The 8002-nt window shown below is 45.2% G+C and overlaps 1 non-coding gene across 1 annotated transcript; it reads left to right on the top strand.

Moving 5' to 3' along the window:
• The first annotated feature begins 374 nt into the window (after positions 1-374).
• TRNAH-GUG (transfer RNA histidin (anticodon GUG)) lies at positions 375-446 on the top strand. The gene has a single exon. It is a non-coding gene; the product is annotated as a tRNA-His (tRNA).
• The last annotated feature ends 7556 nt before the right edge of the window (positions 447-8002 follow it).

Below are 8002 nucleotides of genomic sequence, written 5' to 3' on the forward strand. Positions count from 1 at the left end.
AAAAGAAAAAAACAACAATATGTGGGGGCCTGTTCCGAGCCCCTCCTGGCCTGGAGGAGTTTGGTCAGCCGTGGATTAAGTTTTTGCAGTGTTCACTTCCCCGACCCCAGCACTCATAGAACACTTGAGACTTGCAGGGCAGAGTGGTGGGTCTTGTTAAGAAGTCTGAGCTTCTTGGTTTATGGGGAGTCTTGTCACTGGAAGCAGAGAGGTAAATATTTGCTGTGATCTGCTACTCAAAGAAAAGACCCTGATCTAACTTGAAAAGATGGGTTTTAAACAAACGCTAAATCTATCCTCTCCACGGACACTGTGACCTTTTTTCAGCCTATCAGAGCCACACCAGGGTAGTCTTTTCAGAGCCCAAGTAGCTCGCCGTGATCGTATAGTGGTTAGTACTCTGCGTTGTGGCCGCAGCAACCTTGGTTCGAATCCGAGTCACGGCATTGCGGGTGTCAATGTCACGGCAGTTGGGCAGCATTTTTATTCTCACTTCTTAATATTTACATGAGTTAAGAGCTTGAACCTAATTTCAACGGTGAAATTAAATGTCTTTGAAGAACGCGTTAACAATGTTATTATTTATTTCACCTTTCTGCGCTTTTAAGTTTGTGGCGGTCCTGATGTGAAAAGTATGAGCTACAGTTTGGTTTCACGGGACCCGGTCAGCAAGAGGGATGGATGTCTGTGTCTCCTGTACCTGCAGCGCCGAGGCTCCTGTACTGACGCGGAGTAGCTTTCAATCTTGAAAGGGATCCTGCTAGTCAAATATCAGTTTTTGCAGCAATTCAGGCCGCGAAGAAAAAAGGTCTAAAAATAAATATTTGTATAGAAAGTAAGACTGAGCTCCCAAGGGTCTGAACGAAAGAGGCGTACGGAGAAGGACACTGAGAGGCGCGCTCACCCAATCAGCGTTTGGCTTCATCATCCCGCACCCGACGGATCACCGGGCAGCTAGACGGAAAGTTTTAAAACTTAAGCCAAGTTTATTAGTCGTGGTCGAATCGTGAATTACACAATTACGCTCCTTTGTGGAATTTGGAGTAATGTGGGGAAAGACATCTACCCAAGAGCGGAGGAAAAGAGCGCGAGCAGCGGCTGTTGTGCCAGTTCTGTTGCATTTAGAGCTATTTTCTTGTGCAAAGTGTATATCAGGTTCCTTTCGGATCTGAGCGTGTATTTTGCACCAGGAAAATAGCCTTGTGTAATTCTGTACAACCTCGCATAATGTTGCTGTAATTTCGCGTAATTACACTGCAGTGTGTTACACTGGTTACGCCCATCCCTACATTTGACTCATGTTTAACAGAGAGGTCCGTCCATCTATTGATCCATTCATCTGTCCATCCATCTTTTTGTCAGTGTGCCTGCTTATCTATCTGCTCACCTACCTGTGCGTGACTGTGAACCTGTCTAACAGAGTGTTGATGCCTGGTTGTATGCTTTGTTAACACTATAACGCTCATAGGGACATTGAGGAGGACATCTTGGCGCTATGTTTTTTTTTGGTATGAAGCAACCGTTTTCAAATCCTGACAGTCCACACAAAGTTGATCATATGTGATCCCATTTTCGTACCAACAGCTGCTTCTCTATATACTTATCGGTCCACGTCTATTACTACATGTGCTTTCTATTTACTTTCTATTTCAATCTGGGTATCTGCCTTACTGCCTATTTCTGCCCATCTCTGTTTATGTTAACAATTTAAAGCCTACATGCTGACTACCAATGTCTTTGTGGCGTGGTTATTTCTAAAGCAGGCGCGTGTGATTTACAGCGGTTTCTGTGAAGCTGATTATATCTCATCCATGATTTACTAACAGCTACATACCTGCCTTTCTGTCTACAAACCTGTACAGATGCATCGGTGCATGTGGCTTATTTATGACGATCTGTTTAACCTTCTATCCATCCTTCTATCTGTGCAACTGTCTTACAGTTCCCCCTGTTTTAGGTTGTTCCAACACAATTTGTTAAACAAACCTTCACAGTCAGAAGGGCTTCCAGGCGCTGTTATTTATTAAAAAAAACTGCAAAGAACACCAGTTTATGCAATGTTGATGACATTTACTTCACCCATTTATTGTTGCATTAATGGGTTTTCAAGTCACAAAACGGGTCCCTGATGAAGCCTAAGTGGACTTCTGAGCTGCTGTAGCTCTGTGGGGTCTCCAGCTCTCCTAGGGCCTCAGATCTACCACTACAACACCAGCCTTACCCTAAGTTGTGCAGCAGATTTTTTATTTATTTTATTTATTGGTATTTCAGATGGTACATATTATTCACAGGATTGTAACAGGTTGCAGAGCTGTATGAATCTCCTTTCCATGACAACTTTTGAACAGTTACCCATTACTGCTATTATATTATGTTACCACCACGCTGAGGGCTGTTCCTTGCATAAATCTGTAAGCAGGCTTGTGATCTGTGGTGTGGGCCTCCTGTGGGTCTCCGGTTCAGCGCTGTATGCCCATGGAGCAGGGTGGTCGGTTGCCACCATTTCCAGCTCTGGCACATCAGGTACTCATCATCTCTTATTACAACAAATAACAAGCAAGCCAAACAACTTGCCCAGAAACGAGACCTAACTACGCATTGTGTGAGTGTGTCTACAGCTGTATGGGGCCCAGCCGGGGGGGGGGAAGGGACCCAGGGGAACCCTCCCCAGTGTATGATCTTCCAGGGAGGTCTAGGAGAGGTGAGTTTGTCGTGCTCCTAACTCCGCAAGTTAAGAGGCCCATCTGCATCGTCATCATAGTCATGTCAGGAGTGTTCCATGCTCCCGCCACCTCTGCCCATAGGGGAGCTATCTGTCTGTTCCTCAGCCCTCTCATTTCTTCCCTCTGAAGTGCCCTTTCTTCTGCCTTGCCAAGGAAGTGATGTCTGCTTATAGCACGTGTCCTACTTTTATAATGTTTTCAGGGCACTTCGCCCACTTCATATCTAGCCAAAATCCTTTAGCACTGGGAGACCACGTGTCTGCTGAATATCTTACCTCCACCATTGGGGGTATAAAAGGTGTACTTTGGCTCTGTTGTAAATTATTATATAGGGCTCAATGTGGTTGGGTTGTGAATTGCTGTCAAGCTCTAAATCTCAGAATTCTCTTAGTCACACCTTTTTATGTCTTGCGTACACAGTGAATGTGCTGTGAGACATATTGTTTAGAAGTCAGTGGGCTTACCACACGCCCATAGCTTACTTACCATTAATTGTTTTCTATGTCACTCACATTTGCAATATTTCGATTGCTTAGCTTCCATAGACTGAATCTTCCTTTCTTGTGTTCATTCCTCCATGGAGGATGGACCAAGTACATGTGTTCTTTTCGTCTTTCTACAGTACGCTATTTTTTATATTTTAAAAGTGTTTTCGTATCATTCTTGGATGTGCAATGTGCTTTCCAACATTCATGACAAGCATACAGCTTATTTTTCACCCTAAACGCCGTCTCTATTGACACTTTAGTTACTTTCTCACACTGTATTCCTCTGCATGACTATACTCTACTCCTCTCAGTGCCACTGTACTCTACACTGTGCAACTCTATACCACTCCACTCTACTCAGTTCTACTCCACTGTAATCTACATTGTTCCACTCTATCACTCCACTCTATGCCACTCTAATCTATGCCACTCCACTATACGCCACTTCACTCCACTTTATGCTACTCCATTCTATGCCACTCCACCCTGTCACTCTCTGCTATGCCCCTCTACTCCACTCCACTCCACTCTACTCTATGCCACTTCCCTTCATTCCTCTCTACGCCACCCTATTTCATAGAATGCCACTTTATGTGACTCTATGCCACTCTGCTCTACATCACTCTAGAATACTCAACTGAACTCTACTCTATACAACTCCACTCTACTTTACTCCTCTCCACTCTATGCCTCTCCACTCTATGCTACTCTACTCCAGTCTACTGTACGCCACTTTATTTTATCCCATTCTACTCTACGCCACTGTACACCACTCAACTCTATGCCACTCTACTCCATTGCACCCCTCTCTACTCTACGCTACTCTACTCCATGCTACTATACTCCACTCTAAGCCACTGTAATCTCCACCACTAAGCTCTATTCCACTCTACTGTATGCAACTCCATGCCACTCTAATCCACCCCACAGAATGCCACTCTACTCTATGCCACTCCACTCAACTCCATGCCATTCCACACATTTGCACTCTACCCTACTCTGTGCCTCTCCATTCCACTCCATGCCACTCCACTCTATCCCACTACGCTCTACTCTAGTTCACTCTATGCCACTCCACTTTACTCTCTCCCACTCTACTCTATACTACTTCATTCCATGCCACTTCACTGTACTCCACTCCACTCCATCTCAAACAATATAACTCAATGGCACTAGAAGCGCTCTATTCTATGCCACTCTACTGCACACTACTCTATGCTGTGCCACTCTACACTACTCTCCTGTAGGCCTTTCTACTCTATGCCACTTTTTACTCTGCTCCTCTCTACACCACAGTGTCACTCCATGCAACGCTACTGTATGCTACTCAACTCCACAACACTCTACTTCATGCAGTCCGACTCCACTCCTCCTAATTCTTTGCCACCCCTCTCCATGACACACTGTTCTCTGACTCTATGCCATTCCATGCCACTTCACTTTACACCACACTATGCCACTCTACACCACACTACTTTACTCTATGCTACTCTATGCCATTCTATGCAACCTCACTCCTCTCTACCCCACTCTGCTCTATGCCACTCCATTCCTCACAATGCTATTCAACGCCATGCCAAGGCACACCACTTCATTATATTACACTGTATTCTATGACACATTACGTCGCTCTACTCTTTGCACTTCAATCTACTCCCTTCTATGACCCTCCATTCATCACCACTCCATTGTTTGCTAGTCAAGTTTACGCCACTTCATTCCACACAATGCAACTCTAAAGCAGTATGCACCAAGCAGCTGAATGTGTCTGAAGAGACACCCAGAAAAGAAAAAGCAACAATATGTGGGGGCCCGTTCCGAGCCCCTCCTGGCCTGGAGGAGTTTGGTCGGCCGTGGATTAAGTTTTTGCAGTGTTCACTTCCCCGACCCCAGCACTCATAGAACACTTGAGACTTGCAGGGCAGAGTGGTGGATCTTGTTAAGAAGTCTGAGCTTCTTGGTTTATGGGGAGTCTTGTCACTGGAAGCAGAGAGGTAAATATTTGCTGTGATCTGCTACTCAAAGAAAAGACCCTGATCTAACTTGAAAAGATGGGTTTTAAACAAACGCTAAATCTACCCACTCCACGGACACTGTGACCTTTTTTCAGCCTATCAGAGCCACACCAGGGTAGTCTTTTCAGAGCCCAAGTAGCTCACCGTGATCGTATAGTGGTTAGTACTCTGCGTTGTGGCCGCAGCAACCTTGGTTCGAATCCGAGTCACGGCATTGCGGGTGGCAATGTCACGGCAGTTGGGCAGCATTTTTATTTTCACTTCTTAATATTTACATGAGTTAAGAGCTTGAACCTAATTTCAACGGTGAAATTAAATGTCTTTGAAGAACGCGTTAACAATGTTATTATTTATTTCACCTTTCTGCGCTTTTACGTTTGTGGCGGTCCTGATGTGAAAAGTATGAGCTACAGTTTGGTTTCACGGGACCCGGTCAGCAAGAGGGATGGATGTCTGTGTCTCCTGTACCTGCAGCGCCGAGGCTCCTGTACTGACGCGGAGTAGCTTTCAATGTTGAAAGAGATCATGCTAGTCAAATATCAGTTTTTGCAGCAATTCAGGCCGCAAAGAAAAAAGGTCTAAAAATAAATATTTGTATAGAAAGTAAGACTGAGCTCCCAAGGGTCTGAAAGAAAGAGGCGACGGAGAAGGACACTGAGAGGCGCGCTCACCCAATCAGCGTTTGGCTTCATCATCCCGCACCCGACGGATCACCGGGCAGCTAGAGGGAAAGTTTTAAAACTTAAGCCAAGTTTATTAGTCGTGGTCGAATCGTGAATTACACAATTACGCTCCTTTGTGGAATTTGGAGTAATGTGGGGAAAGACATCTACCCAAGAGCGGAGGAAAAGAGCGCGAGCAGCGGCTGTTGTGCCAGTTCTGTTGCATTTAGAGCTATTTTCTTGTGCAAAGTGTATATCAGGTTCCTTTCGGATCTGAGCGTGTATTTTGCACCAGAAAAATAGCCTTGTGTAATTCTGTACAACCTCGCATAATGTTGCTGTAATTTCGCGTAATTACACTGCAGTGAGTTACACTGGTTACGCCCATCCCTACATTTGACTCATGTTTAACAGAGAGGTCCGTCCATCTATTGATCCATTCATCTGTCCATCCATCTTTTTGCCTGTGTGCCTGCTTATCTATCTGCTCACCTACCTGTGCGTGACTGTGAACCTGTCTAACAGAGTGTTGATGCCTGGCTGTATGCTTTGTTAACACTATAACGCTCATAGGGACATTGAGGAGGACATCTTGGAGCTATGGTTTTTTTTGGTATGAAGCAACCGTTTTCAAATCCTGACAGTCCACACAAAGTTGATCATATGTGATCCCATTTTCGTACCAACAGCTGCTTCTCTATATACTTATCGGTCCACGTCTATTACTACATGTGCTTTCTATTTACCTTTCTATTTCAATCTGGGTATCTGCCTTACTGCCTATTTCTGCCCATCTCTGTTTATGTTAACACTTTAAAGCCTACATGCTGACTACCAAGGTCTTTGTGGCGTGGTTCTTTCTAAAGCAGGCGCGTGTGATTTACAGCGGTTTCTGTGACGCTGATTATATCTCATCCATGATTTACTAACAGCTACATACCTGCCTTTCTGTCTACAAACCTGTACAGATGCATCGGTGCATGTGGCTTATTTATGACGATCTGTTTAACCTTCTATCCGTCCTTCTATCTGTGCAACTGTCTTACAGTTCCCCCTCTTTTATGTTGTTACAACACTGTTTGTTAAAGAAACCTTCACAGTCAGAAGGGCTTCCAGGCGCTGTTATTTATTAAAAAAACTGCAAAGAACACCAGTTTATGCAATGTTGATGACATTTACTTCACCCCTTTATTGTTGCATTAATGGGTTTTCAAGTCACAAAACGGGTCCCTGATGAAGCCCAAGTGGACTTCTGAGCTGCTGTAGCTCTGTGGGGTCTCCAGCTCTCCTAGGGCCTCAGATCTACCACTACAACACCAGCCTTACCCTAAGTTGTGCAGTAGATTTTTTATTTTTTTTATTTATTGGTATTTCAGATGGTACATATTATTCACAGGATTGTAACAGGTTGCAGAGCTGTATGAATCTCCTTTCCATGACAACTTTTGAACAGTTACCCATTACTGCTATTATATTATGTTACCACCACGCTGAGGGCTGTTCCTTGCATAAATCTGTAAGCAGGCTTGTGATCTGTGGTGTGGGCCTCCTGTGGGTCTCCGGTTCAGCGCTGTATGCCCATGGAGCAGGGTGGTCGGTTCCCACCATTTCCAGCTCTGGCACGTCAGGTGCTCATCATCTCTTATTACAACAAATAACAAGCAAGCCAAACAACTTGCCCAGAAACCGAGACCTAACTACGCATCGTGTGAGTGTGTCTACAGCTGTATGGGGCCCAGCCGGGGGGGGGGGGAAGGGACCCAGGGGAACCCTCCCCAGTGTATGATCTTCCAGGGAGGTCTAGGAGAGGTGTGTTTGTCGTGCTCCTAACTCCGCAAGTTAAGAGGCCCATCTGCATCGTCATCATAGTCATGTCAGGAGTGTTCCATGCTCCCGCCACCTCTGCCCATAGGGGAGCTATCTGTCTGTTCCTCAGCCCTCTCATTTCTTCCCTCTGAAGTGCCCTTTCTTCTGCCTTGCCAAGGAAGTGATGTCTGCTTATAGCACGTGTCCTACTTTTATAATGTTTTCAGGGCAATTCGCCCACTTCATATCTAGCCAAAATCCTTTAGCACTGGGAGACCACGTGTCTGCTGAATATCTTACCTCCACCA

The sequence above is a fragment of the Pleurodeles waltl genome, chromosome 12 (assembly GCF_031143425.1).
Source record: "Pleurodeles waltl isolate 20211129_DDA chromosome 12, aPleWal1.hap1.20221129, whole genome shotgun sequence".
Taxonomy (NCBI): Eukaryota; Metazoa; Chordata; class Amphibia; order Caudata; family Salamandridae; genus Pleurodeles; species Pleurodeles waltl.